At 45.3% G+C, this 26770-nt stretch overlaps 1 protein-coding gene across 2 annotated transcripts in view; it reads right to left on the reverse strand.

Moving 5' to 3' along the window:
- Nucleotides 1–22524, reverse strand: part of LOC311130489 (retinoic acid receptor alpha-A) — a 211944-nt gene extending 189420 nt beyond the window's left edge. For both annotated transcript variants that reach the window (XM_084163241.1, XM_084163239.1), the window contains exon 1: nucleotides 22317–22524. The gene's annotated coding sequence lies outside the window, so the exon portion shown is untranslated. The remainder of the gene's footprint in view (nucleotides 1–22316) is intronic.
- Between the last annotated feature and the right edge of the window lie 4246 nt (nucleotides 22525–26770).

Raw genomic sequence — 26770 nt, forward strand, 5'->3', positions numbered from 1 at the left:
CTGAACTCGGTTTGATATTCTCATTGTAGAACGAGTAGGGATGATTTCGATATGAGAAACATAACTTTGTTCTTCAGATCTACACGATTCACGTGGATGGCCTATTTTGAGATCAAAACAGAGAATATTGCTGAAGGCCAAATAATCATCCCTGAAGGCCAAATAATATGTATTTCTGCAAAGAGGAATTGGGGAAGAATCTAACAGAGAACTGTAAACAAGGCAGTACACAGTTAGCTTGTAATTATAAGTTAGAGCAAAGTAGAAGACAACTGTCAAAAAGTAAAAATAGTTAATCAAATTGAGCTCCCGAGTGGCGCAGCGGTCTAAGGCACTGCATCTCAGTGCTTGAGGCGTCACTACAGACCCCCTGGTTCGATTCCAGGCTGTATCACAACCGGCCGTGATTGGGAGTCCCATAGGGCGGTGCACAATTGGCCCAGCATCGTCCGGGTTTGGCCAGTGTAGGCCGTCATTGTAAATAACAATTTGTTCTTAACTGACTTGCCTAGTTACATAAAGGTAAAATACAAAATCTAATCAAATCAAATTTGGCCTGGTGCAGAGTATCCACGGGCTGACTGAGATAGAGGTGGTTCGGGGTTAAGGGCACCAAGTTGACCTCCATGGGTCAATAGGTGATGGCTGCATTTATCATTTCTCCGCTAGCTTCTAAATGAGAACCAAGGAGACTACTTTCTCTAAAGAATTTCAACCACATTTCTACGTCAACCTCTACGCTAATGAAGACTTTCTACAGGCAACCAGATGCCCAGTGTTTATGAGAGAGACAAATATTGGAATCCCTGAATGGAAAAACATGCCATGCTGGCATCAGGCAGCAGCAATGAAACATTGCGTCAGTTTGACGATTTAATGAATGTGGTCTGGATCATATCAGAAGTTTAAATACCTGCTAGAGTCAATATAAAGCCCAGTATCTCATGCTTCATGAGGGCAGTTAAAATTAAATTTGGCTTGATAGGAAAACAATGCCGGAGGTGTGTGTTGTGGTGAGCGCTAGCAACTATCCAGATGAACCAATGTGAGAAATAGATTTGGAAAATGCTTATCAGAGAACACCCCACCCCTGGGGGTCCTTCCCACAGAACAGTGTGCAGCCCAAAATGGATGAGAAGAGCAAAGTGAGTGGGTACTGCAGGCTAGGCGCCAACTGAGAATGACCGCATCCTGTTGTGCGATGTGGGACCCGCAAACACTGGGACAATGGAGAGGGACATGCTCACGCAGCTACAGCAGTAATTCAACAAGCAAAACAAACATAGCATTCCTTTCAGCTCCCGTTTCATAAATTGTGTGTGGGCAGAAAATTCCTTGGTGATTTAAATTATCAAATGAACAAACGCATGCAATGTGAAAATGCATTCCATTTCGGCATTCCATCTTTTATAAGATTCTGTCCAGCCTTGCCTAACACAGAGCAAATGTACAGTTTTCTGAGAGGCAATTAGCTCACATGTATTTCCATTAGGTCACATCTATTTTTCGTTGTTGCTGCTATTTTCTATTGAGGCCAAATATAATTGTACAAAATATGAGCACTGCAACACATTATACGGTAATAGAGCATTCCAAAAACAGAGCACTCCAACACAACATAACAGGCTACAAGGTCATTCCCACAGTGAAGTCAACATGTTGACAAAAAAGACAGAAAATACAAATATTGGCAATAGGCCTATTCCTGGGTCTACAAAGACAGTGTGTGGACTGGACAGCCAAGAAAAGTAGGTTACACTCTTCATCAAATAGGCCTATGCTTACGAAACCTTGACATCCTTCAAACCTTATGAAACAAGACAATCTTAACAATCCCGCTCAGACTCCCTTATCATCAACACTTGTGCTCAGCAAAATCATGTTGACATCATGTAGGATTCTAGTGTTTGCTGAACACAGTTATGTAAGCAACTGAAAATATCACAAGTTAAACAGAGCAAGCCTCTGAAGATAAGTACGAGTTGTGGGGAAACGTACACGGCGCTACAGACGAGACGAAGATAGCCTTATGTTAGGGAGGGAGCAGCAAGTTAGAGGCAGAGAGGTCTTTGAGAAACGACGAGTGGCTGATGTGTGTACAAAACGAAAGACGTTCTGAAAATAGCCCTGGAACACAAAGCAGCGAACACCTCCTGGTGCAAACTCCCCACATTTCACACACGCAGGACGTCAAACTACATGCTTGGGGTTTCCACGTTCATTTTCATGAAAATGGAACTCCTCGAGAGGAAATAAGGCCATTTTTAACTCTCTCGCGCTCGCTCTGTCTCCGATAATGTGCCCAGTCAATGGACTGCGGGTCTATTTAACTGCAGGCAGCCCACAGCACAGTCATAAATAATGAATGGCAACTAACACGAAAGCCTAATCACCATTGTGCTGTCACCCAGCAGAGAAGATTGCTTGTTTAATTTACTGCGTCGCTTAAGTCTCAGTTCTGCCCAATTTAGTTTAGCAATTTCGATGAGTGAGTACTCCAGGTATTTATCAATATGCTTTTCTCCCAATGTCATGAATCAGTAAGAATTCAAATGCTAATGTGCCTGCTGCAGTGTGTGTATTACATGGAGAAGACAACATGGTCTCTGACAAGAAACGACAGCTTGATAAACGACAAAGGCTGGGTGAAATAAACTCATCAACATTAAGGCTGCAATTCGTTATATACACTACATGACCAAAAGTATGTGGACACTTGCTTGTCGAACATCTCATTCCAAAATCTTGGGCATTAGTATGGAGTTGGTCCGACCTTTGCTGCTATAACAGCCTCCACTCCTCTGGGAAGGCTCTCTACTAGATGTTGGAACATTGCTGAGGGGACTTGCTTCCATTCAGCCACAAGAGCCTTAGTGAGGTCGGGCACTGATGTTGGGCGATTAGGCCTGGCTCGCAGTCAGCATTCCAATTCATCCTAAAGGTGTTCGATGGAGTTGAGGTCAGGTCTCTGTGAAGGCCAGTCAAGTTCTTCCACACTGATCTCGACAAACCATTTCTGTACGGACCTCGGTTTGTGCACGGGGGCAATGTCACGCTGAAACAAGAAAGGGCCTTCCCCAAACTGTTGCCACAAAGTTGGAAGCAACAGAATTGTCTAGAATGTCATTGTATGCTGTAGCGTTAAGATTTCCCTTCACTGGAACTAAGGGGCTTAGCCCGAACCATGAAAAACAGCCCCAGACCATTATTCCTCCTCCACCAAACTTTACAGTTGGCACTATGCATTGGGGCAGGTAGCGTTCTCCTGGCATCCGCCAAACCCAGATTCGTCCATCGGACTGCCAGATGGTGAAGCAGGATTCATCACAGAACACGTTTCCACTGCTCCAGAGTCCAATGGCGGCGAGCTTTACACCACTGCAGCCGACGCTTGGCATTGTGCATGGTGATTTTAGGATTGTGTGCGGCTGCTCGGCCATGGAAACCCATTTCATGAAGCTCCCGACGAACAGTTATTGTGCTGACCTTGCTTCCAGAGGCAGTTTGGAACTCGGTAGTGAGTGTTGCAACCGAGGACAGACATTTTTTACGCTCTATGCGCTTCAGCACTCGCCGGTCCCGTTCTGTGAGCTTGTGTGGCCTACCACTTCCTGGCTGAGCCGTTGTTGCTCCTAGACGTTTCCGCTTCACAATAACAGCACTTACAGTTGACCGGGGCAACTCTAGCAGCACAGAAATGTGACGAACTGACTTGTTGGAAAGGTGGCATCCTATGACAGTGCCACATCGAAAGTCACTTTGAAGGGTTGTCCACATACTTTTGTATATATAGTGTAGTTGTCGGAACGGTATATTACATGGTCATTCCGTTAACCAAAAACTAAAGAAAGTCGTGTTGATGTGAAATGACACAGAGGATACAAGGCAATTAAGTCACTGTCTCAATGTGTGAGTGGGATTTCTTTAGGCCTACTTACACAACCTAGGCCAATGGCAATACACACTGTGTACTACGATCTACGTCACTTACACAGCAAGTTTCTCATCAGCTTGCTAAATCATGTCAGCTGACATGGTCAGACATCACCACAGGCACAGTGAAGGCCTGTACCCATTCTGCCCATTAAAGACTGATGTGGTCCGAGTCTGGTCACTTGAGGCTTAACTTAGCTCCGCTCTGGATCCTTGCACTGGAATTTCATCAGCTAGCGAACAACAGCAGCCTCTCTGAAGCGGTGTAGCATGACTGAGATCCAGAGAGATGGGATGGCTTCTCCCCGGCTCTGCTGTGTTGACAGACCATAGAGACAGTGGGAGCAGCAGGCAGCAGCTCACAAAAGAGGTTTGGCTGAAGTGAGCAGGGCAGAGCACGCAGTATGATAATGACGCTATGAGCTGAGCTTTTCAGTTTGCAGCAGCAGAGGCAGCAGCCAAAGCATTATCAGCTCCATCCTGAGTCATTATCCTCCCGTTCCCACAGATCTGGCACCGGCCTCATCTAATGTGCAGGCAGGAAGCAGGGTGATGCCGCCCTCTATGCCCGCCTGGCATCCGCCAACACGGCAGAACCTGTTATACACAGACAACCATTCTAAAAGGCCCATGGAATGCAGGACGTCAACCAGATAATATGTCAATGTCTCTGCCTTGATAGAAGCCCAGAAATACAGTTTCACAACTACAAAAGTGATTGATTGACCAACAAGTAAAAGGTCCCCAGAAATACAAGCACAGTGAAACAGAGACATACTGTGCAAGCTACATTTCTGTGTTTGGTTAGTAGGACTATTTCCTTTGGGAGAAAATGAGCTAGCTGGTGTAGTACTCTGTGCTGAAGTGACCGCCAGGCTAGCTGTTGGCAGGAGGGGGTTAACTCCTCAGCCTGTGCAGCGGAGCTGCTCTAACAAGAATATTAAAGGCATGTCCCTGGGTGCTGACAGAGAGCACTGAGACAGGGAGAGGAGGAAGGATAGATGGAGAGAGCACGAGATAGAGCGAGAGAGAAGGGAAAGCGAATGAGAGCATGGGGAGGTGGGAGGGTGAATACGATTTTCAATGACAATGTGCTTAAGATCCCAGTTTCAATTTCAATGAACGAACATACCATCTGTCAACGTTAATGTCAGTGTCCAGGGGAAAATGAAGGAAAATGGAATGGAAGCCATTCATTAGAAAAGGGGCAGGAGAGCCCAGAGCGGCCAGTCTCGCCACGCTGATAGCCGCCCCGGGAAAATAAATATATACAGAGACCATTATTAATCGTGCATTTCCGAGGTGGCAGGCCAGCCACGATTAAAGGTTGGTTCTCATGCTACAGAGATATTATTAGACTAGCTGCCTGGGCTGGAATTGGTTAGTGTTGTACAACTACCAGGGGCTGTCACTGGGAATGAAGATGAGGTTTCACTGCCTGCCTGGAGTGGCTGACTGGCTGGGAGGAGAATGAGCCTGGCTCTTTACAGCAGTGTGGATGTACTCAGTGGAAGCAATTGATACCATTGTTTTATGGAGGGAGGGGGGGGGGGGGGGGTTGGATTAACTGACGACAATAGAGCTCTTTCACTGGAAATGTCAACCGTCAAGCTGAGGGACTGTCCGACTGGGCAAAAGAGGCTTCTATGAAAGCCAAGGCACAAAATGGATGTGGAAAAATGACACTGCCACAATATCCCCACACAAATTGTGAAATGCAATAGGTCTCATGTGGTAGAATAGATTAGGCCGACAGTGTGTGCATGTACGACAATGCCAGACCAAAGTGAAATGTACCAAAATAGACAGTATGAACTCAATATAGACAAAGTAGTAAGCTTTACCAAATGAATTGGTACTAATGAAGTACTAATTAACTATAGCTTCGTCTTTCACACAGAGATCCGAAAAACAACTTTATGTAGGCTAAATCTGCTCATAATCTCAATGTCTAAATCAATTGTCTTTTCAATCACATCCAATACAATAAATCACAATAATAGCTCAGTGAGCAGTCTTAAGGTTAGCCTCATTTAAAAAGAAGACAAAACTGACCTAATTCTTCAGGCATATTAAACTGGTGAGGGACTTAAAATATCATAACTGATTATCCATTCTAGGCCATTTTTCCTGATGAGATTACACAATAGCTGATAATATTAAAGATCTCTCACCGTAGCCTCCTAGCACTGCCCTCCTAGCACTGCTTAGGTAACACAATGGCCTTGGATCTCTGAGTTCCCATCTGGGTTTAGGTATATTCGAATAGTAACTTGAGGGGAGGTGCCCTGCCACTTTAAGACTTGAATGAAGCAGAGTTATTCTAGCTACCACTCTGATCTAATTGCTCTCCTACATGAACACGGGAGAGCTGTGCACTCTGACACGTAAAGATTATTTAATACCATCAAAGCCATAAAGGGAGCAATATAAAAGGGGGGATGACTTAACCCTTTCATGGCTCCCAGGGAGGAATAGGAGAGTACGGAAGCAGACGGTGGACCGGGTGGAGACAGAATCAGTATGCGTGAGCTGGCCTGTCAAACTCCCATCAGCCAGGCTGACTAGAGCTCCCATATTCCTACATCACAGGCCTAACTTCCCCAATCCCCAGTACGCTCCACTCCCATGGTAGCAGCTCCCACCCTCCTCCTCAGTCTTTTCCCACACTCGCTCCATTCCCAAAGGCAGCGGCTACGTCAGCGAGCACCACGGCCAAAACAACTATAACATTGCAATTTATTTCTACTCATTCTGAAGAGGGCTGAGGCCTGTTTCATTTAGGTCAATGCCTGGTTTTATTAGTGTCAGCCACACTATTTAGCTGCACTCCAACTCCTACCTTCTCTATTCAGCAAGTGTTTCTCTCCCTATGTAAACAGTTAGTCAATGGCAAAGAAACAACTCCATGAAAAACAACATCAGCGAGTTGGAAGACTGACACACATTATAACAAACTCCCAAAATGTCTGACTGACTGATGTATTGCTTTCATAAAAGAGAACCAAAGCCTCAGCTCTCGAAACTGTGGTTTCGCTCAGATCGGAGCTCCTCACTCTTAAAATAAAACCCACACAAACCCCGGCATCTCAGCGTGAGTGGGTCGACTCGGTTGAGGTGTTTACCATTTAGCGAGCGCCGTGTGACATCTCCTGGGTAACCTGCCATTGTGGGGGACCTGTCTCATCTGTCACAGCCTGATGAGGTTCTCCTGCACAGTCTCAGCCTTGGGAAGCAGGCAGTCACCAGCTGAACTGAACACAAGGGACAGATAGGGCTGCGGTATGGCTATACATACTGTGTTCCTCTGCTAACCAAAGTTCAAATCTGTTGAGGTTGCCTTTTTGTTGCCTTTAGCTGTACTTTCTATCGCTACAATCAGTTGTGCAAACATTTCTCCCAATCTCTGAACCACACCACATTGCTAGGCGTCTTGCTGCCCACATTCTGCTAGGCATGAGTATATTTGGTAGATAGGCTTACTATTTAGCTACCGTATCATTTGAACTCATATTTCTACCTTCAATAAACACTGAATGACAATCTACAGAGAGTAAAGGGCCACTTTTAGGAATAACACTGTTCCCAAATACAAAATGACACCACAAATCAGCGGCTCTAATTTCAAATATTTTTTATAACTAAACCAAGATAGACCACAGCCTGTCGTTTCAAATGGGAACAAATGAGCCATAGTGGGAAGAACAAGCAAGGAGGTGGGCAGAGCCAAGCACGAGCTAGCGAGATCCTATTGGCGCGTTCTAGCATTCATTTGCATATTTCCGTTGGGGAACGCCTACTCTGTGAAGTGCATGTGTGCAATAACTCAATTCGCCTTTGCACGACTTCTAAACAACGCAATTTTTTGAAACTTTGGCAAAGGGTAAAGTCTACAAAACTTTGTCCACTCTGTTCGTAACAAATCCATCTCATTACATCTTCTCCCACTGGGCTTCCTCTCACTACCATATTTGGTAATGAGTGGAAACGCCAACCGGATGCTTCACATTTATACATCCATCTCATTGTTCTATCTGTACTAATCTCATGTCCTGCAGAAAAGGTCTCAAAGTGTAAACACTCTCCCACCATCCTCCAATAACCCATCTCACTTAATCTGCTCAAGCGCGTCAAGTTTGTCAGTGTCCACATCACTGAGGACTTAACATAGTCCTCTCACACCAAAACAGTCGTGAAGAAGGCACAGCAGCACCTCTTCTCCCACAGGAGGCTAAAATAATTTGGCATGGCACCTCAGAACCTAAGGAACTTTTAAAGCTGCACCATCGAGAGCATCCTGACTGGTTGTATCACTGTCTGGTATGGCAACTGCACCGCCCTCGACCGGAAGGCCCTACAGAGGGTGGTGCGGACGGCCCAGCACATCACTGGGGGCGAGCTCCCAGAAATCGAGTACGTACATGCCAGGCGGTGTCTGTTTGGTGTAAATGGGGAGGTGCACACAGACCCGAGAAATTGCCAAAGACTCCAGCCACCCGAGACATGGACTGTTCTCCATGCTCCCGTCCGGCATGCGATACTAGTTAGGGCGGTGCGATATATCTAATTAATTTGTTTCATTCGAATGTATGTTTTTGCGCGATGTTCCAAATGCCTGTATTGCAAGAATCAAGGTTTTATTATTTTTTTATTTTTTTATGAGCGTTTATGTCCGCTTGTTCTCGTGTTGTATTTTTGGTCTTGTCTCTTTCGCTCCTTCTGTGCTGTGTGCACCTCCCCGTTGACACCAAAGATCTATATATAATAACGAGATGCACATCGCTGCCCTAACAATGGGAGTCGTTGTCCCAAAGGCGGGAAGGCAGGCTTATTTTGGACAGATTTTAGCGAGATCACTCTCGCTTCGCCTATTCCTCTATGGTTTACACACACACCAAGCCCCTCCCCTGCCTCACACACGAACGAAGTTGAGAGATCACATCTTCCTCTCTGACAAGCGGTTTCAACTTACTATTTGCATTTGAGGTTTGGACCAACAGAATCGGTCATATGGAAACCAAAACAAATTGAGATTTTACTGTAATAGAGGAGAAGTTAACTTTTCTAACAATACCCTTTTAATGTCTCAACTACTCAAATTGCACGCAGAGCAGACAGTACTAAAACAAGAATATCAATACACATTGATTCTAGAAAGACTGTTATACTAGCTGTCTAGTCTGTGTTTTATAAATGTGCAATAAGCTTAAAACACAATTATATAAGGAATTGGCAACTCATTCTTATTTTGAGAAATAAGGTAGGCCACTTGATTTCAACATCTGAACAAAGTAGACAGGCTAACATGCTTTTCAAACAGTTGGAGACAGATCGAAGGGTGTGTTCATAACAATTAACCTAGCAAACAGATCCAAATTGGCTAAACTTGAAATATAAAGATTAGCTGGCTAGACCTGTCTTAATTTTCTATAGCATAATGCCTGCTACAAGACGTTAGTCATTATTAGTGAATGTGCATTATGCATTGTTCTAGTATTGAAAGCCAGATCAGTGATTATTGCAAAAAAAATCTGGTTAAACTATTTTGATCAAATAATTAAGTTATTACTGGGTCTTATTGTTGTCAAAGGCTTATATTTAGCCTTGGTATAACTACACTGCATTTCAGACAGTCAGCAATAATCTAATGAATTCAGGTCTTCTGAAAACATTTAAAATTATAATAATTAAATTGAGATATATATCTTGAATCGGCCATAAGTTAGAAAAAAATGGAGATATGATTTTTAGGCCATATCGCCCAGCACTAGAACTGGTGCATCAAGGCTCAGACCAACAGACCCCTAAACAGCTTCTATCCCCTGGCCATAAGACTGTTAAATGGCAAACAACTACTGATCTCCCTCTCCCACAGACTATCCACACTGACTCGATGCCCATCCACAGGTCTCGACCCACTCTGACACAACCCTTCACCCTTACTCACACGCACGGCAAATATTTACATCCACACGCACCCTCACACCTACGCTGCTGTTCACTGATTATTGATTGCCATTAGTATCCATCGATCTATTTATCCTGCCACTGAGCACTATTACTCCTGTTTACATGTATATATTACCATAAGTATTTATATATTCCTACTACCAGTCCCGTGTAGCTCAGTTGGTAGAGCATGGCGCTTGCAACGCCAGGGTTGTGGGTTCGATTCCCACGGGGGACCAGTATGAAAAAAAAAATGTATGCACTCACCAACTGTAAGTCGCTCTGGATAAGAGCGTCTGCTAAATGACTAAAAATGTAAAAATGTAAATAAACCTACCTCAACCACTCCAGTACCCCTGTACAGTGCCTTCAGAAAGTAATCACACTCAATGTTCCCTGGTACAAGAAATATCAGCCCGCGCAGAGAAGCACGAGATTGAACTTCACTCATCTTTCTAGTTTTCCCTTTTAGTTAAAACTATCAACGTTTCCCTCTACTGTGCGAATTGTGATCGAATCAACGCAATATTAGCCACTTTCAATACAACATACCGGAAAAAAAACTAACTATGCAAGAGATTTTCTTGTAGGCAGAGCACATTGGAGTAGGATTCTATTGCATTGACAGGCACGGCACATCACGGCTTGCACTCTACACAGACAGGTGCACCATAACCAATCAGCACTGCAGTATCCCTATATGCAAAAAGACCATTGCCATATATGGATCTGTGCCATTCCCTTTGAACTGGACTGTGTTTACAGCATGAGGATGCACTTGTTTTGAGATCAAAGCAAGAGCTGCATGTAGCCACGTGTGCACATTTAGTTCATATCCTTTGCTAGTTAGTGAGTTATTATCCCAGTTATAGATCATTTGTAGTCAGCAATAGGGGAGTGATTACTTCCTACTTGAGCACAAAACGTGTGCATTTCTAGCCATCTTTGAAAAGCAAGTCGGGTAAAGAGCATTTTTTCTGTCTTGAAGGGGCAGTATTGTATTTTGAGCAGGGCTTGAATAAGCTAAATAGCCAATAGGCAGAGGGTAGCATATTATTATAATTTGTCTGATTCTCTGTAATAATGGTATGGGAATAATAATTAACCTTATTTTGTAAAGTGGTTTCTTGTATCACACACCACAACATTTTCAGTCACCTTGTCTGAAGGACTCGCACCAACGAGAGGATTGTTCAGGTTCACATATCAATCGCTACATGTTATTTTCAAAAGTCTCATGGATTGTAGGCCTACATTGAACACCACACATTGACTGCTACTGTAGGCTGAATAATAGAACATTTCCATGTTAAAATGTTTCGGGATGCATGTTTTTTTATGGTAGGCCACTCTGGTAGGCCTACATTATGATCAAAAAGCCACAGTAGCCTACTTGGCCACTGTTATAACTGTAACTTAAAGCGGGTACAGCCTCAGTGTTCACAGTAAACATGCGCCAGAAGTTGCACAAAGTTTGCGCTGAGCAGACCTGAAATTTGCTCAGTGCTGAAATTTTTTAGAGGGAACATTGATCACACCCATTGACTTTTTCCACAGTTTTGTTGTGTTCAAGTGGGATTCAAATGGATTTAATTGTGATGTTGCTGTCAACGATCTACACAAAATATTCTGTAATGTCAAAGTGGACGAAAAATAAATAATGTATGAAAAATAAATAATAAAATAAAACACTAATATATCTTTATTAGATAAGTTTTCAACCCCCTGAGTCAATACATGTTTGAACTTAAAAACTATTTGTTCCACAGGTTACAAGAAAAAAGAGAAAGTGTCAGCACATTTGAATCACTATCATACTATCATGTTTATCACTATCAAAGAACATTTTCCAGTGTCACACTTAGACTTTATGATTTTGAAGAGGAAGGAAAAGGGGGGGGGGGGGGGGGGGGGTCCTGTCTGACTTCAGAGGAGGTATGACGAGGCGGCAAAGTGAGTGAGTGATGACACATTTACCGCCATGTGAAACCAAGTAGTGAGGTTTCTAACTGGCATCTCTCATACAAGAAGGAAACCGACATCCCGTAGAAGACAAACAAGTCGCTGGGGTTTGACGGTCGCTCAAAAGATGCTCCAATTCTATCTATACTCAAAATACAGTACTAGGCTATACAATTGAGTTTTCTGCAATCCTAAAACTCATTGTATGGTCTAACCCTAAAACTTAGAATAGACAATCACCCAACAATAGCACGTCTGCACTATAGACTAGATATAGAGTATCTGCCACAAGAGAAGCTGATGAACACATTGACTTGAGGTGCCTGCAAGGCTGAAGTTGATAACTTATGACCACATCATTTTAACTACACTACACAAAAGTATGTGGACACCTTCAAATTAGTGGATTTGGCTATTTCAACCATATAATGGTCTGGGGCTCTTTTTCATGGTTCGGGCTAGCCTCCTTAGTTCCAGTGAAGGGAAATCTTAACGCTACAGCATACAATGACATTCTAGACGATTCTGTGCTTCCAGTTTGGGGAAGGCCCTTTCCTGTTTCAGCGTGACAATGCCCCTGTGCACAAAGTGAGATCCATACAGAAATGGTTTGTCGAGATCGGTGTGGAAGAACTTGGCTGGCCTGCACAGAGCCTTGACCTCAACCCCATCGAACACCTTTGGGATGAATTGGAACGCAGACTGCGAGTCAGGCCTAATCACCCAAAATCAGTGCCCGACCTCACTAATGCTCTTGTGGCTGAATGGAAGCAAGGCCCTGCAGCAATGTTCCAACATTTAGTGGAAAGCTTTCCCAGAAGAGTGGAGGCTGTTATAGCAGCAAAGGGCAGACCAACTCCATATTAATAACCATGATTTTTAGTTGCCAAACTCATAACACGGTGAACCCATCTCAGATCCTCTTGCCTTTGAGGGAGAACAGGCGAAACCCAAGGACGATTGGATTGTTGACGTACACAGGTACCAGGCCAATCAGTAGGCTTACTCTTTCCTATAGGGCTCATCCTGTAACATGAGTTTGCGACAGTGACACAGCAAATTAAACTTCTATGATTGTTTCATTTTCCACTGACCTGAAGGACCGAAAGCCAAGGGCAGGTAATATTACATACGGAGTGGCTGCGTGACTGGATTCTCTGGACGCCTTGTCCCAATAGCTAAACAACCGTACCTTCTGCGCATGTGCTACTTTACGATAATAATATTATTTATGATAATTCTTCCCGTTTTACTGGTAAAGCGGCCATGCAGCATCTGCATGCCAACCATTTGATCTCAATCAGTTTCATGGGAATACGCATTTAGATCTTCTTGAAAGCACATATTTTGCCTAACGGTGCGCGCTGCAGAGTTTTGGCCACATGGGAAATAAATGTGACCATTCGAATAAGGATGTAACGATTCACATCAGTCCCCGGTTAAAATGTTTAAGATGAGGGAGCCCAAACCAATCCAAATTAAACATGCGTCGGTCAGAAAACCGATTCAAACATTATCGCCAGTTCACTAATATTTTTTACTCCTATGGTTTTATTCTGAAAATACCTCTTATCTGTTGTGACTGAATTGATGTGTCCTCTCCTTCAGTTCAGTAGCCTATCAAACGTTTATATGCATGTAACAGCTGTCAGATAACAACTGTGTGCACAGTGCTGGAGACAAAGCTACTCACACCAACGAGAGGATTGTTCAGATTCACCATAAGAAATAGTTTTGGTAGTTTTGCTTTAAACAGTCAGTGGCCGTGTCCATATACCCATAACTTGCATTGTAAATAGTAGGCCGTTTGAGTATGCAAAAAAATGAAGTTTAATAGTATGTAACATTTGGAAAATTGAGTATACTTTAAATGCCCGGATGTCGTAATAATTTCGGCTTTGAGAACAGCTGATCAATTAGATATGGGGATGCGCTACCGAAATCAACGATTAGTGGGAAACAACACAATCGCGCATGACGTATTCTCAGTATGCTTAAATGTTATGTTTTATAGTATGTGAATTTTCGAAAATCGGTATGTTTTAAATGCGAGGATGTTATACTCATTTCGGCTCTACATCTAGTAGAATTATATGTATACTTTTCCACAGTGCATTGAAAGAGGTGGGCTGCGAGTGATCGGCACTAGTTCTCTTGAATTAGCCAAACAACAAAACTAGGCTACTTAATTGGGAAGATACCGAATAGCAAAGCTTCCGGGTGGTGTTCAAATGTAGGCTAAGTAGTTTTTGTTCTCCTTAAAATGATCACGAGTATTGCATCGTAGGCTACATCATTTGTATTTTTTTTACCCAAAGTGGATTTCTGTTTTCTCATTGAAAAGTGTTTGTTGTTCTCTTGGCCTTCGTCAGAGCTTTTAAACCATCTTTTGATTTCTGAATGTGTCAGCACCAGGGACTCGGGATGTGGCTGCGTTGTTCATGTCATGTTTATCAGGCCTTTTGATTTAAATATGTGGATTGTTTTAGTTTTGTAGGCTAGGCTACCTTTTTAATTATTTAATTTATGGATAAAGCCTTAGCAGTCATTCTGATCTCGTTCCCAATGATCAGTGCTTTAGTTAATTATGTTGCTGTCCAGCAGTTCTGAATTTGCGATGCACCTGACTGTCCACGTTTTTTCTGTGCAATAGCCTTTTAATTTGAAAATTTGAAAAGTTTTGGTGTGTGATTATGTAGAATACTAATGAATCATTATGTGATCTTGACATTGATTCGGCTTTGATCTAACTTTATTAAAAAAGCACCCTGCAGGCTGCGACATGTCGGTTACGATCATTACGTTTATTATAGTTACAAAACAAGTTTGTAGGCTACAACATGTCGATCATGTCGTTTATATTTCAACTTAGTTACTACAGAAGTAAACCTTTGCAAAACGTGGTACATTTGTTTAGATCTGGGGAAGAGGCGTCCTGGGGGGTGGGAAAGGGGCACAACGGGCTGTTTGATCATTACATAACAGTACCTTTCAGGATTAGGCCACTCTAGTGATAGTCGTAGCAATTGTAAGTGAACCTACTGCCTGGTTAGGTTACAGCTGTGTCACGGTTTCGGCCGAGGCTGCTCCTCCTCCTTGCTCGGGCAGGCTTCGGCGGTCGTCGTCCCCGGAGTACTAGCTGCCACCGTTGTATGTTTAGATGTTTGTTTGGTTTTGTCTTCTTTGTACAGCTGTTCCCTGTTAGTGTGATTATGTAACCTATAAGTGTTCCATTTGTTTGGCATGTGTTGTGCATAATTGTTTTCACCTGTCTGTTGGTGCTGTTCAGTTTTGCCAGTCGCTTGTTTGTACCGTCGCACTGTTGTTTCGTGCGCAGTCGGTTTTTGGAGTTTTACGCACTGTTGCGTATTGTTCGCCTCCGGGTTTATTTGACCCGTTTGTTATTTTGTTTATTCTAGTAAAGTCTGGTTGACTTAGCTCCTGTGTCCTGCACTTGATTCCACACCACATCCGCATCAGAGCCTTGACAGAATTACGCACCAATTTAATGGAATCAGCAGGAGCAACAGCAGCGCCTGAGTCGCTGGAGGAGCACGTCCGCGGCCAGGATGATCAGATCCGTCAGCTTGGGACCGCGCTGCAGGACGTCATCAACACATTACACCGATGGGAGTCCAGAGGGGTACCCACACCCCCATCTACCTCACCACCACCACCACCATCGGTCGGTCCGCCCATCCCAGGTCCGGAACCCAGTGGGATTCGGCTCTCGCTCCCGAGGGCGTATGACGGCACAGCTGCCGGGTGTCAGGGGTTCCTCCTGCAGGTGGAGCTCTACCTGGCCACGGTACACCCGGTGCCCTCGGGACACGAGAGCGTTTCCGCCCTCATCTCCTGTCTCACGGGCAAGGCGTTGGAATGGGCCAACGCCGAGTGGAGGAGGATAGACGCCACCACCATCTCCTACGCGGAGTTCTCCCGTCGCTTCAAGGCCGAGTTCGACCATCCACCTGAGGGCAAAGCGGCGGGGGAGCGTCTCTTCTACCTCCGACAGGGGAGGAGGAGCGCACAGGCGTTCGCACTGGAGTTCCGGACTCTAGCGGCAGATGCAGGGTGGAATGAACGGGCCCTCATCGATCACTTTCGATGTAGTCTACGGGAGGACGTTCAACGTGAGTTGGCCTGCAGGGACACCAATTTCACGTTCGACCAGTTGGTCGACATGTCCATCCGTCTTGACACCCTGCTGGCCACCCGTGGACATCCCGAGTGGGGTCCGTCCATTCCATCCTCCAGCACCTCCGAGCCGAGCCCTATGGAGCTCGGGGGTGCTGGCGCTAGAGAGAGGAGGAGAAGGAGCCCGAGGGGGGCTGTCCCCTGCACCAATTGTGGCCGTGGAGGGCACACTGCAGCCAGGTGCTGGGGAGGGTCTCCAGGAGGAGGGGACAACAGGCCACGCACTGGGGAGCCTTCCCAGGTGAGTAGACGCCCCACTTACCCAGAGCTCTCTGTTGTGCACTTTTGTATACCTGTTAGTTTTCCACAGGTTGCACCTCATTCCCAGCATAAGGCGCTAGTAGATTCAGGCGCAGCTGGGAATTTTGTTGATCAGAAGTTTTGTTTAGATTTAGGGATTCCCCTCCTGCCTGTTGACGATCCATTTCCCGTTCATGCATTGGATAGCCGCCCGTTGGGATCGGGGTTGATTAGGGAAGTCACAGCACCACTTAGGATGTGTACGCAGGGGGGTCATGAGGAGACTATTCAGCTTTATCTGATCGACTCCCCTGCGTACCCGGTGGTGCTGGGAATTCCCTGGTTAAGTACCCATAACCCTGCCATTTCGTGGCAACAGAGAGCTCTCAAGGAGTGGTCTGCTCAGTGTGAGGGGCGATGTCTGGGTGTTTCCGTGGGGGCAACCTCGGTGGAAAGTCCAAACCAAGTGGCCGCAATGCACATTCCACCTGAATATGGGGATTTGGCACTTGTGTTCAGTAAGGCGAGGGCGACGCAGTTGCCTCCTCACAGACAGGGGGATTGTGCGATAGACCTCCAGGCAGGAGCAGCGCTCCCACGGAGCCACGTGTATCCTTTGTCTCAAGAGGAGAGAAAGGCTATGGAGACTTACATAGCCGAATCTTTGAGACAGGGATACATACGGCCCTCCACTTCCCCTGCGTCCTCGAGCTTCTTTTTTGTGAAGAAAAAGGATGGAGGGTTGCGCCCGTGCATTGATTACCATGGTATCAATCAGATTACTGTGAAATACAGTTATCCACTCCCTCTGATTGCGACTATGACGGAGTCATTGCACGGAGCGCGGTTTTTCACAAAACTGGATCTCAGGAGCGCATATAACTTGGTGCGCATTAGGGAGGGCGACGAATGGAAAACAGCATTTAGTACCACTTCGGGTCATTACGAGTATCTCGTCATGCCATACGGGTTGATGAATGCTCCGTCAGTCTTCCAATCCTTCGTGGATGAGATCTTCCGGGACATGCAGGGGCAAGGGGTGGTCGTGTACATTGATGACATTCTAGTGTACTCTTCTACCCGAGCCGAGCATGTAGCCCTGGTGCGTCGTGTATTGAGGAGGCTGTTGGAGCACGACCTGTATGTCAAGGCAGAGAAATGTCTGTTTTTTCAGGAGTCGGTCTCCTTTTTGGGTTATCGGTTGTCCGCGTCAGGGGTGAAGATGGAGGTGGACCGTGTGTCAGCCGTGCGTAATTGGCAAACCCCAACCACTGTTAAAGAGGTGCAGCAGTTCTTGGGCTTTGCGAATTACTACCGGAGGTTTATCCGGGGTTTTGGACAGGTGGCAGCTCCCATAACGTCTCTTCTGAAGGGGGGTCCGGTGCGCTTGCAGTGGTCAGCTGAGGCGGACAGGGCTTTTGGGAGACTGAAGGACCTGTTTACTTCGGCTCCGGTGCTGGCGCATCCGGATCCCGCCTTACCCTTTCAGGTAGAGGTGGACGCGTCTGAGGCCGGTATAGGGGCCGTTCTCTCTCAACGGTCCGGCACGCCACCTAAACTCCGCCCCTGTGCTTTTTACTCTAAAAAGCTCAGCCCGGCGGAGCGAAATTATGACGTCGGGGACAGGGAGCTGTTAGCTGTGGTACAGGCCCTTAAGGTGTGGAGGCATTGGCTTGAGGGTGCTCAACACCCTTTCCTCATTTTGACTGACCATCGGAACCTGGAGTACATCCGGGCAGCTAGGAGACTGAACCCTCGCCAGGCTCGGTGGAACATGTTTCTAGCCAGGTTCGTATTTAAGATCACGTACATCCCTGGGTCCCAGAACGGTAAGGCAGACGCTCTGTCCCGGCAGTATGACACAGAGGAGAGGTCCGTTGAGCCCACTCCCATACTACCGGAGTCTTGTCTAGTGGCACCGGTTGTGTGGGAGGTCGATGCTGAAATAGAGCGGGCGTTGCGTGCCGACCCTAGCCCTCCACAGTGTCCTGTGGGTCGGACGTACGTTCCGCTCGAGGTTCGGGATCGACTCATTTATTGGGCTCACACGTCACCCTCCTCTGGACATCCGGGTATTGGCCGGACAGTGCATTGTCTTAGCATTAAGTACTGGTGGCCAACGTTAGCCAGGGATGTGAGGGTTTATGTCTCCTCCTGCTCGGTGTGCGCCCAGTGTAAGGCGCCCAGACACTTGCCCAGGGGTAAGTTACAACCCCTGCCCGTTCCACAACGACCCTGGTCCCACCTCTCGTGGATTTTGTTACAGACCTTCCCCCCTCTCAGGGGAATACCACCATCCTGGTCGTTGTGGACCGGTTCTCTAAGGCCTGTCGTCTCCTCCCTATGTCGGGTCTTCCTACTGCCCTACAGACCGCTGAGGCATTACGGGGTACCCGAGGATATAGTGTCTGATCGAGGTCCCCAGTTTACCTCCCGAGTCTGGAGAGCGTTCATGGAGCGTTTGGGGGTCTCGGTGAGCCTTACCTCGGGGTACCACCCGGAGAGCAATGGGCAGGTAGAACGAGTGAACCAGGATGTGGGTAGGTTTCTGAGGTCGTATTGCCAGGGCCGGCCGGAGGAGTGGGCTAGGTATATTCCCTGGGCAGAGATGGCCCAAAACTCTCTCCGCCACTCCTCCACCAACCTAACCCCTTTCCAATGTGTGTTAGGGTACCAGCCGGTTCTGGCACCATGGCATCAGAGCCAGATCGAGGCCCCTGCGGTGGATGAGTGGGTAAGGCGCTCGGAGGAGACGTGGAACGCTGCACACGTCCATCTGCAGCGGGCCATCCGTCGACACAAGGCGAGCACCAGAAACCTGCCCCTCCGCCTGCCCTGCCGGAAGCTGGGTCGGCGGTTTGTGGGGCCTTTTAAAGTCCTGAGAAGATTGAACGAGGTGTGTTATAGGTTACAACTGCCTATTGAGTATAAGAATATTAACCCCTCGTTCCATGTGTCTCTTCTCAGGCCGGTGGTAGCTGGTCCACTCCAGGAAGGTGAGATAGGAGAGACTCCTCCGCCCCCACTGGACATCGAGGAGGCTCCGGCGTACACCGTTCGGTCCATCTTGGACTCGAGACGTCGGATGGGGGGTCTCCAGTATCTCGTGGAGTGGGAGGGGTACGGCCCGGAGGAACGGTGCTGGGTGCCGCGGAGGGACATCCTAGACCCGTCTCTCCTGTCAGAGTTCCGCCGGGGCCACCCCACGCGCCCTGCTCCGCGTCCTCCTGGTCGTCCCCGAGGCCGGGGTCGGCGCACGGCTGGAGCCGCGCGTCAAGGGGGGGGGGGGTACTGTCACGGTTTCGGCCGAGGCTGCTCCTCCTCCTTGCTCGGGCAGGCTTCGGCGGTCGTCGTCCCCGGAGTACTAGCTGCCACCGTTGTATGTTTCGATGTTTGTTTGGTTTTGTCTTCTTTGTACAGCTGTTCCCTGTTAGTGTGATTATGTAACCTATAAGTGTTCCATTTGTTTGGCATGTGTTGTGCGTAATTGTTTTCACCTGTCTGTTGGTGCTGTTCAGTTTTGCCAGTCGCTTGTTTGTACCGTCGCACTGTTGTTTCGTGCGCAGTCGGTTTTTGGAGTTTTACGCACTGTTGCGTATTGTTCGCCTCCGGGTTTATTTGAGCCGTTTGTTATTTTGTTTATTCTAGTAAAGTCTGGTTGACTTAGCTCCTGTGTCCTGCACTTGATTCCACACCACATCCGCATCAGAGCCTTGACAAGCTGACTAGGGTCTTTGCAGTTATGGCAAAACTAGGGATGTAACGATTCACCGATACGCATCGGTCCCTGGTTCAAATGTTTAAGATATACGAGTGCATCGGTCTGCGGGACACCAAACCACTGATCCAAATGTAGCATGCATCGGTTAGAATGTCGATTAAAACGTTACGAATCGCCGGTTCACTTACATTTTTTTCTCAAATTACTTTCCTTCTACCTTCTGAAAATACCTCTCATATTTTGTGACAAATGCCTCCTCTCCTTCAGTGTCGAACTAAGCATGTAATTATTTTGACAGCCATTGATCTACAAGTCATTTTGCATGCCGAACAACCCCAGGCAATATTAGTAGCCTAGTCAAACCACGCATTCAAATGTATGTAAAGCAATATTAGGCTTTATTAGTCGAGTGACAACCAATGTAATTTGCTAGGCTACTGAAAATGGTGTTTTACTGGCATAAAAGTAGCCTAAGCTACCACCAGAGACAACTCTCATCTGGCTATAGGTAGGCTACATGCTGATCAGGGTTTACATTCGATTTTATTTTGATTGTTCAGGTTCACCATCAGCAATAGTTTTGGTAGTTTTGCTTAAAACAATCAATGTATTATGGTCATTTTTAGATATGCAGGGTAAAGTTGATCATTTCATAACAAAGACATGCACACATCAGCTCAGACAGATCCAGCTCAGAGAGGCCAAGCCCATGAGCTCCATCCATTCAAACTAAAACGTATCGGAGCCCATGCATCTAGATGCGTATCGAATCGTCTTGAAAGTGAAATTTGCACATACCTAGGCACAACATGCAACTGTGATTCACACCAAGCGGGAAGGTGACAGGGTGGGAAAATCCCCAGACACACCAAATGTCACACTCAGCGACTAAGCCTCTAATGCATCTTGCTCTGAATGTCACAGGTTTTATGGAGAAAATGGCAAATTACTTTTTCACAACAAAAACAGTATTGTGTTGTACACATTATGCAGCCAGTCTTGGACAGGGCATTGAAATAGAAACAATCAATGTATTATGGTCATTTTTAGATATGCAGGGTAAAGTTGATCATTTCATAACGAGGACACACACGTCAGCTCAAACAGATCCAGCTCAGAGAGGCCAAGCCCCTGAGCTCCATCAGCAGCAGATTTCCCATCCTAATCGATATGAGGGCATTATTAATATATATCAATCATGCACCATAAGATATCATAAAACCATGATAAGGCTACCTCATAATCATACCGAATCCCAATGAAAATGTTATTACAGATCTACATAGGAAACAATGGATTTTAATCACGCAGAAATTAAGGGCTTAATAAAAGCTTAATAAAATATTCGCAAGAAATTGGTAATAATAAAGTTGACTGTTATGGGGAAATCCTAATTGGTCCAATTTCGAAATTACATTAGACTTTGACTAAACACATTGCCACAATGTTAATAATTATGTCATACATAAACGTGACATTTAATTTTGTCAGATGCTCCTCTGAGGAGGCTGCAAATGTGGGCATATTATCTTGACAAAGGTGCATCAAAGGTGTAAACAAATTGGGGGAGGCATCTGTTTCACAGTGTGACTTACATTTAAGTTATTTGCAGAGAACAAAATACTTTTGTGCACACTGTCTTGGGAATAGGTTTGTGCACAGAGTTTTGGGATTGTTCAACATTAATATTCCATTGTCTTGACGTTCAATGGCTAGCTCCCGCTAAACTGCAGCTAAAAACCACTAACGTTAGATCTTGTTTATGTGGGTACACTTGTCTCATAACATGGTAAATAAATACTGTGAAAACGTTAGCAAGCTGATTGGTTGACCTTGCGACATGGAGTAGCGATGTAGTTAAATGTCGAGACAACTGTCAGCCTGTCAAAATCCAGATAGAAGACAAGCCAACGAACTATAGCTAGCTTGCTGCCCCTTATTACAACGTTTAGATTTTGTTGCTTGCTTGCTCTATTTCAATTATGGGAAATTAATACAGCAAATCAAATAACTCTGTTTTATTATCAAACTAGATAAGGCGTGCTTGTTGATAGCTACTGTCAAGCACGAGATTCATAACATCTAACACTCTGCCGAACTGTATGCATGATATCGAAATCGTACAGTATAAGGTTCGTGCACATAATAAACTGGCAATGCATGGCGCAACTGAAAGTTAGAATCTCCTCGTATTGAAGGACTTCAATTATTCATGACATTTACCTATTAGCTAATGTTAATCTTGCACTGTACAGCAAACTGTCAAATGTTGACAAGATACGCCACCTCCAACGACAAATGTAATGTCAAATACCTTTGACCTGTTGACTCCTCCTCCTGATTCCGTGGTTGGTGGAAGTTGAGACGCGTATAATTATTTTGATACTCTCTCCAAAGTTGTTACCTGTAAAACAATTAGCAACGGTGGATAGCAACGGTGGATAGCAACGGGTGTCGAGCCAAACTACCCTGCGGCAATTCGTCTGTGAAAGGCTTTCAGTGTGCAGAGAAGTTCTGCACGGCTTTCGCAGCCGCAGCCATTGAGGTCACGTGCTCCGGCTGTGAAATCCAACACAACCCACTTTCCCCGCCCCCTCTACTTTTATGGGGTGCTCCTCTGAAAGGGGATGTCCTGTTATCTCCAGATGTTCTGACAGTTTTTCCAAAGACAGTACAGTATGGTTTAGAAACTCAGCTCCCCAATAAATCTTGACACGGCAACTCTAATAGTTCAAAGACAGTAATTGAATGTAATTAGGTACAGTCAGCTGACCATTATTTTGTTGCGTGAACAATGGACAGAGAGCACACGTTTCTGCCCTTAGGTTTGTTTGTTGCTTTCCACGTCAAAACCTACTGCCAGAAATAAGACAATTTCTATGAGTGATTGTTGTGTTTTTGGTCACACTAGGACACAATATAGTCAGTGAGATACTATACGTTTCTCCCATTGCAAGCAGCCCACCTCAAAGTTGACTGTCTGTCTCTTTCCCTGCAAGCTTTGTATGGCGGGAGGCTACACTGGATTCCCTGTCTTCCCTGGATGTTTTTCCAACAATCCCTCTGAGGCTGCTGCAACAAAGCCTTGAGTGGCACTGAGCTGTGTCAACTGTCACACATCAGCACACAAGTGAGGAATGCTGTGCTGGGGGTGACGTGGGTGGAAGCGGAGTGAAAGGCCTTCAAATGCTCAAAGCATGTTTTGGTCAGGGACGGCCTGTTCAATAGGGCGATATGGGCGACGCACTGCCAAACGGGAAAAGGAAGGGATTTTTTTTCTAATCAATTATATCACGGCAACAGTAGTTATCAGTGTTGTAATCTATACGTCTGATCTGCCACAGTGCCACACTGCCACTAAATGTCGAATCAGGCTAAAGTCGTGCTTCAAATGGCTCCACCCCCTTTTGGGGCGATTTCAGTCAGATTGAAAATCGCCCAGAACTTCTGTCATAGACTCCCATGTAAAATCTATTTTTTTCAAATTTCAGAGCCTTCAATACAATCTCAATGGGTGTCTGTGGGCTTGCACTTACGCGCTTTCGTCATACGTTACGTAACCATGAACGTAACTGAGAAAAGAGTGGATTGTTTGAAAGAAGTTCCTTTTTGTCGTCGAACAAATGAAGATAAATTGGCAACGAAACAATTAGGACCTCCCAGACCAAATTTAATAATTCAACAGGTTTCTACTAAAGGCGGAAAGTCCTACACCCGAGGATTTTCCAAAAATTGGTACGAACGAAAAAAGACATTGCCACTCACTCAACTGGATGACGAGGGATACAGGCTAGCTGTCCGCCGCCACAACGATGAGGTTAGTGTTGATAATCACAAGTTTACTGGATGTGGATATGGTGTAATAAAGGCAGTTTATTCAGAGGTAAATATATCTGGAATCGCGTTCACGGACCCGTTCGTCAAACTCTTAGGGAGCTATAAATTAAGCCCCATTACTTACCATATCAGATAAGAGAAATTGCTGCAGCTACATATATTTTACATCCTGGCCCTACATAGTTCACTATTTGCATCACTTACCAAAATATTACATGTGGTCATATATGCTTGGAAAGTGGAGATGCCATAGAACGTCAAAAAAGTAAACATTGCTGGAGACACATTGCCGTTTTGGAGAAGACATCGCGTTTGCTAGCGAAGAGATTTGTTGTGGCAAATGAACTTGGGCTGGGAATTGCCAGGAACCTCACGATAAGATATATGCATCAGCATTGCGAGTCTCATGATTCTATACGTATTGCGATTCGATACTGTGATTTTATTGCGCACCATATGTCTGTTGCAGAGGGATCAGAAAGCCATGAGAACGAGTTTTGATCAGTCATGGAAATAAAAGTGCTGAAAACAAATTGGCTCCCAATGTGAAAAGATTGAGAACAAGCTATGAAGGAACAATAATGGTGTTTTGGTGCAGGTACAGCCAACTAGCGCTAAAATATTGCGATATTGTCAATACAGTATATCGTAAAGTATCACTATGTAACTCGATTTCTTTCACCCCAATCCCTCAAATTAACGGTAAATAACTGAATTGTTTGCCCCACATTTAGCTAAGATGATTAGCTAGCCAGCTAAAATGTTTTAGTTAGTTAGCAGTCGCATCTACAATAGTTTACTGTCAATAACATGTCTCCAAAAATGACGTGGTGTCTCCAATTGTGTTGACATTTTACAATTGCAATGCGCATCCATGAGTATCCACTTTCTGTAGCTCAGCTGGTAGAGCATGGTGCTTGTAACGCCAAGGTAGTGGGTTCGATCCCCGGGACCACCCATACACAAAACTGTATGCACGCATGACTGTAAGTCGCTTTGGATAAAAGCGTCTGCTGAATGGCATATTATTATTATTATTATTATTATTATTATTATCTGAAGAGAGCCCCGAAACATTGTGTGCAGACATTTTATGCAATAAATGAAGTAGGTTCAATCTAGTAGTTCTGATCTTCTGATTGGTCCTGATGAGTTGGGCGAGGTCCCCTGCAGGCTACTGTCACTGTTGCATTGGCTCTGAGTCGGGTTCTCTGTCTTCAAATGTTCAGCCTAAGAGAGGGGATTTTTGTGTGTGTGTGTGTGTGTGTGTTTAACAGTGATGATGTGTGTGTGTGTGTTTAACAGTGATGATGTGTGTGTGTGTGTGTTTGTGTGTGTGTGTGTCCTCAGAGCAAGAACTCGTGAGTTGGAAGAACTGAGAGGCCTATGGCGTGGGTGTTGTCCTTGGCCACCTGCTGACAAGGCTGACAAGATAGGACCCTTTTGTCCATTGTTATTGGATAGGAACAGAACTTATAACCAGCTCCTGACCTAAATAGATCTTAGCACAACATTTTACTCAACATATCATATTCCATATTCACTATAACAAATATATTTACTACGACATTAGCAAGAACCGCCACATCCTCAGCCGGCTAATCCAGTGTGTGAAGTTTTGCGGAGTGTTTGAGTTAGCTTTGCGAGGCAAAGATGAAACTGAGGGCTCCACCAACCCTGGTAAGCCAACACTTTTGAGATCAGTCAATAAATGCTTCTGGTATTGACTTATATGTTGCCCCTGTCTTCATGTTGTTGCTGGACATATCTTTTTTTAAATGTGTGTAGCTCACCTAAATCATCAGAAAAATTGCCCCTCCTGAGAATTTTTTCAGGAGCCGCCACTGGTTTTGGTGGAAGTGGTTGCTGTCAAAATAGTGAATATGAGTGTGAGATAAGCCTTTTCACACGATTTGTGGCAGGTGAAATTGAGCCCTGGCGTGATATCTTTGTGTGCACAGATGTAGAGTAGACTACCATTTGCCTGCAGACAGACAGCGGGACTTTACTCTATTGGCAGCCATAGTGTTTCCTCGACATTATCTCTAGGTTTGGTTGGAAGGCCCCCAGCGTGTCCTCAGTACAGTTGCATCCTGGACGTGCAGTCAGGTTTACCCTCTAATGTTAGGAGGAGTGTTGTACTGTCTCTTAATGGAAGAACTGCAGATATGTCAAGCATAGTGTATAGTGCAGTGCCATGTCATGCATGTTTTATGCATGCTTTGCATAATCCACTTTACACCTAAATCAATTAGGCTCAGGGATGTCAAGGGTTACGCAGCGCACGTTTCATTTAATGCTTTGAATAACCTAATATGCACAAGGGAGAAATCAAGGGTTTGACATGCTAATATCTGCTAAATATGTGTATGTGACCGATACAATTTGATTTTATTTGATTTGAAAGGCTGCAAATGTGAACCGCTTCTTTTTTTTAAAACCTCACACCTGATGTGACAAGGAGTGACACAGCTGTCAGTAAAGGCTGACTGTGATTTATGTACGTCGACATATGTATGCATTTAGCCTATATATTTGGCTTTGGTTGGCATGACATTTTTGCTGACTAGCACTGAGGTTGCGTTTTTTAAAGCGGCAGACTGAAATTATTTAAGGTTAGCCACGATTCATCATTCACTACCCTTACACATTGTAAACGCTCATCCTTTTAGCATCAAGAATAAGCCCCTTTAAGAGGCCTGACATGCATGGCGCTTAGAGAGACTTCACGGTACTATCCTGATCCTGTAAAATGGATGGATCAACAAAAACATTTGCTCCTTGGCTCTCCTGGTTCCCCCGGCTTTCCATATTTTTATTTAGGGGAAGTGCCAGCGCTAGCACAAATAGTCCCAAATACTCCCTGACAACCTAGTCTTAGGAGCAGCTTTCAAGAAGAAGTCCCATAGTCTCTCCTGTTTCAGTTTAACA

The sequence above is a fragment of the Coregonus lavaretus genome (genome assembly GCF_964263955.1).
Source record: "Coregonus lavaretus genome assembly, chromosome: 1".
Classification (NCBI taxonomy): Eukaryota; Metazoa; Chordata; class Actinopteri; order Salmoniformes; family Salmonidae; genus Coregonus; species Coregonus lavaretus.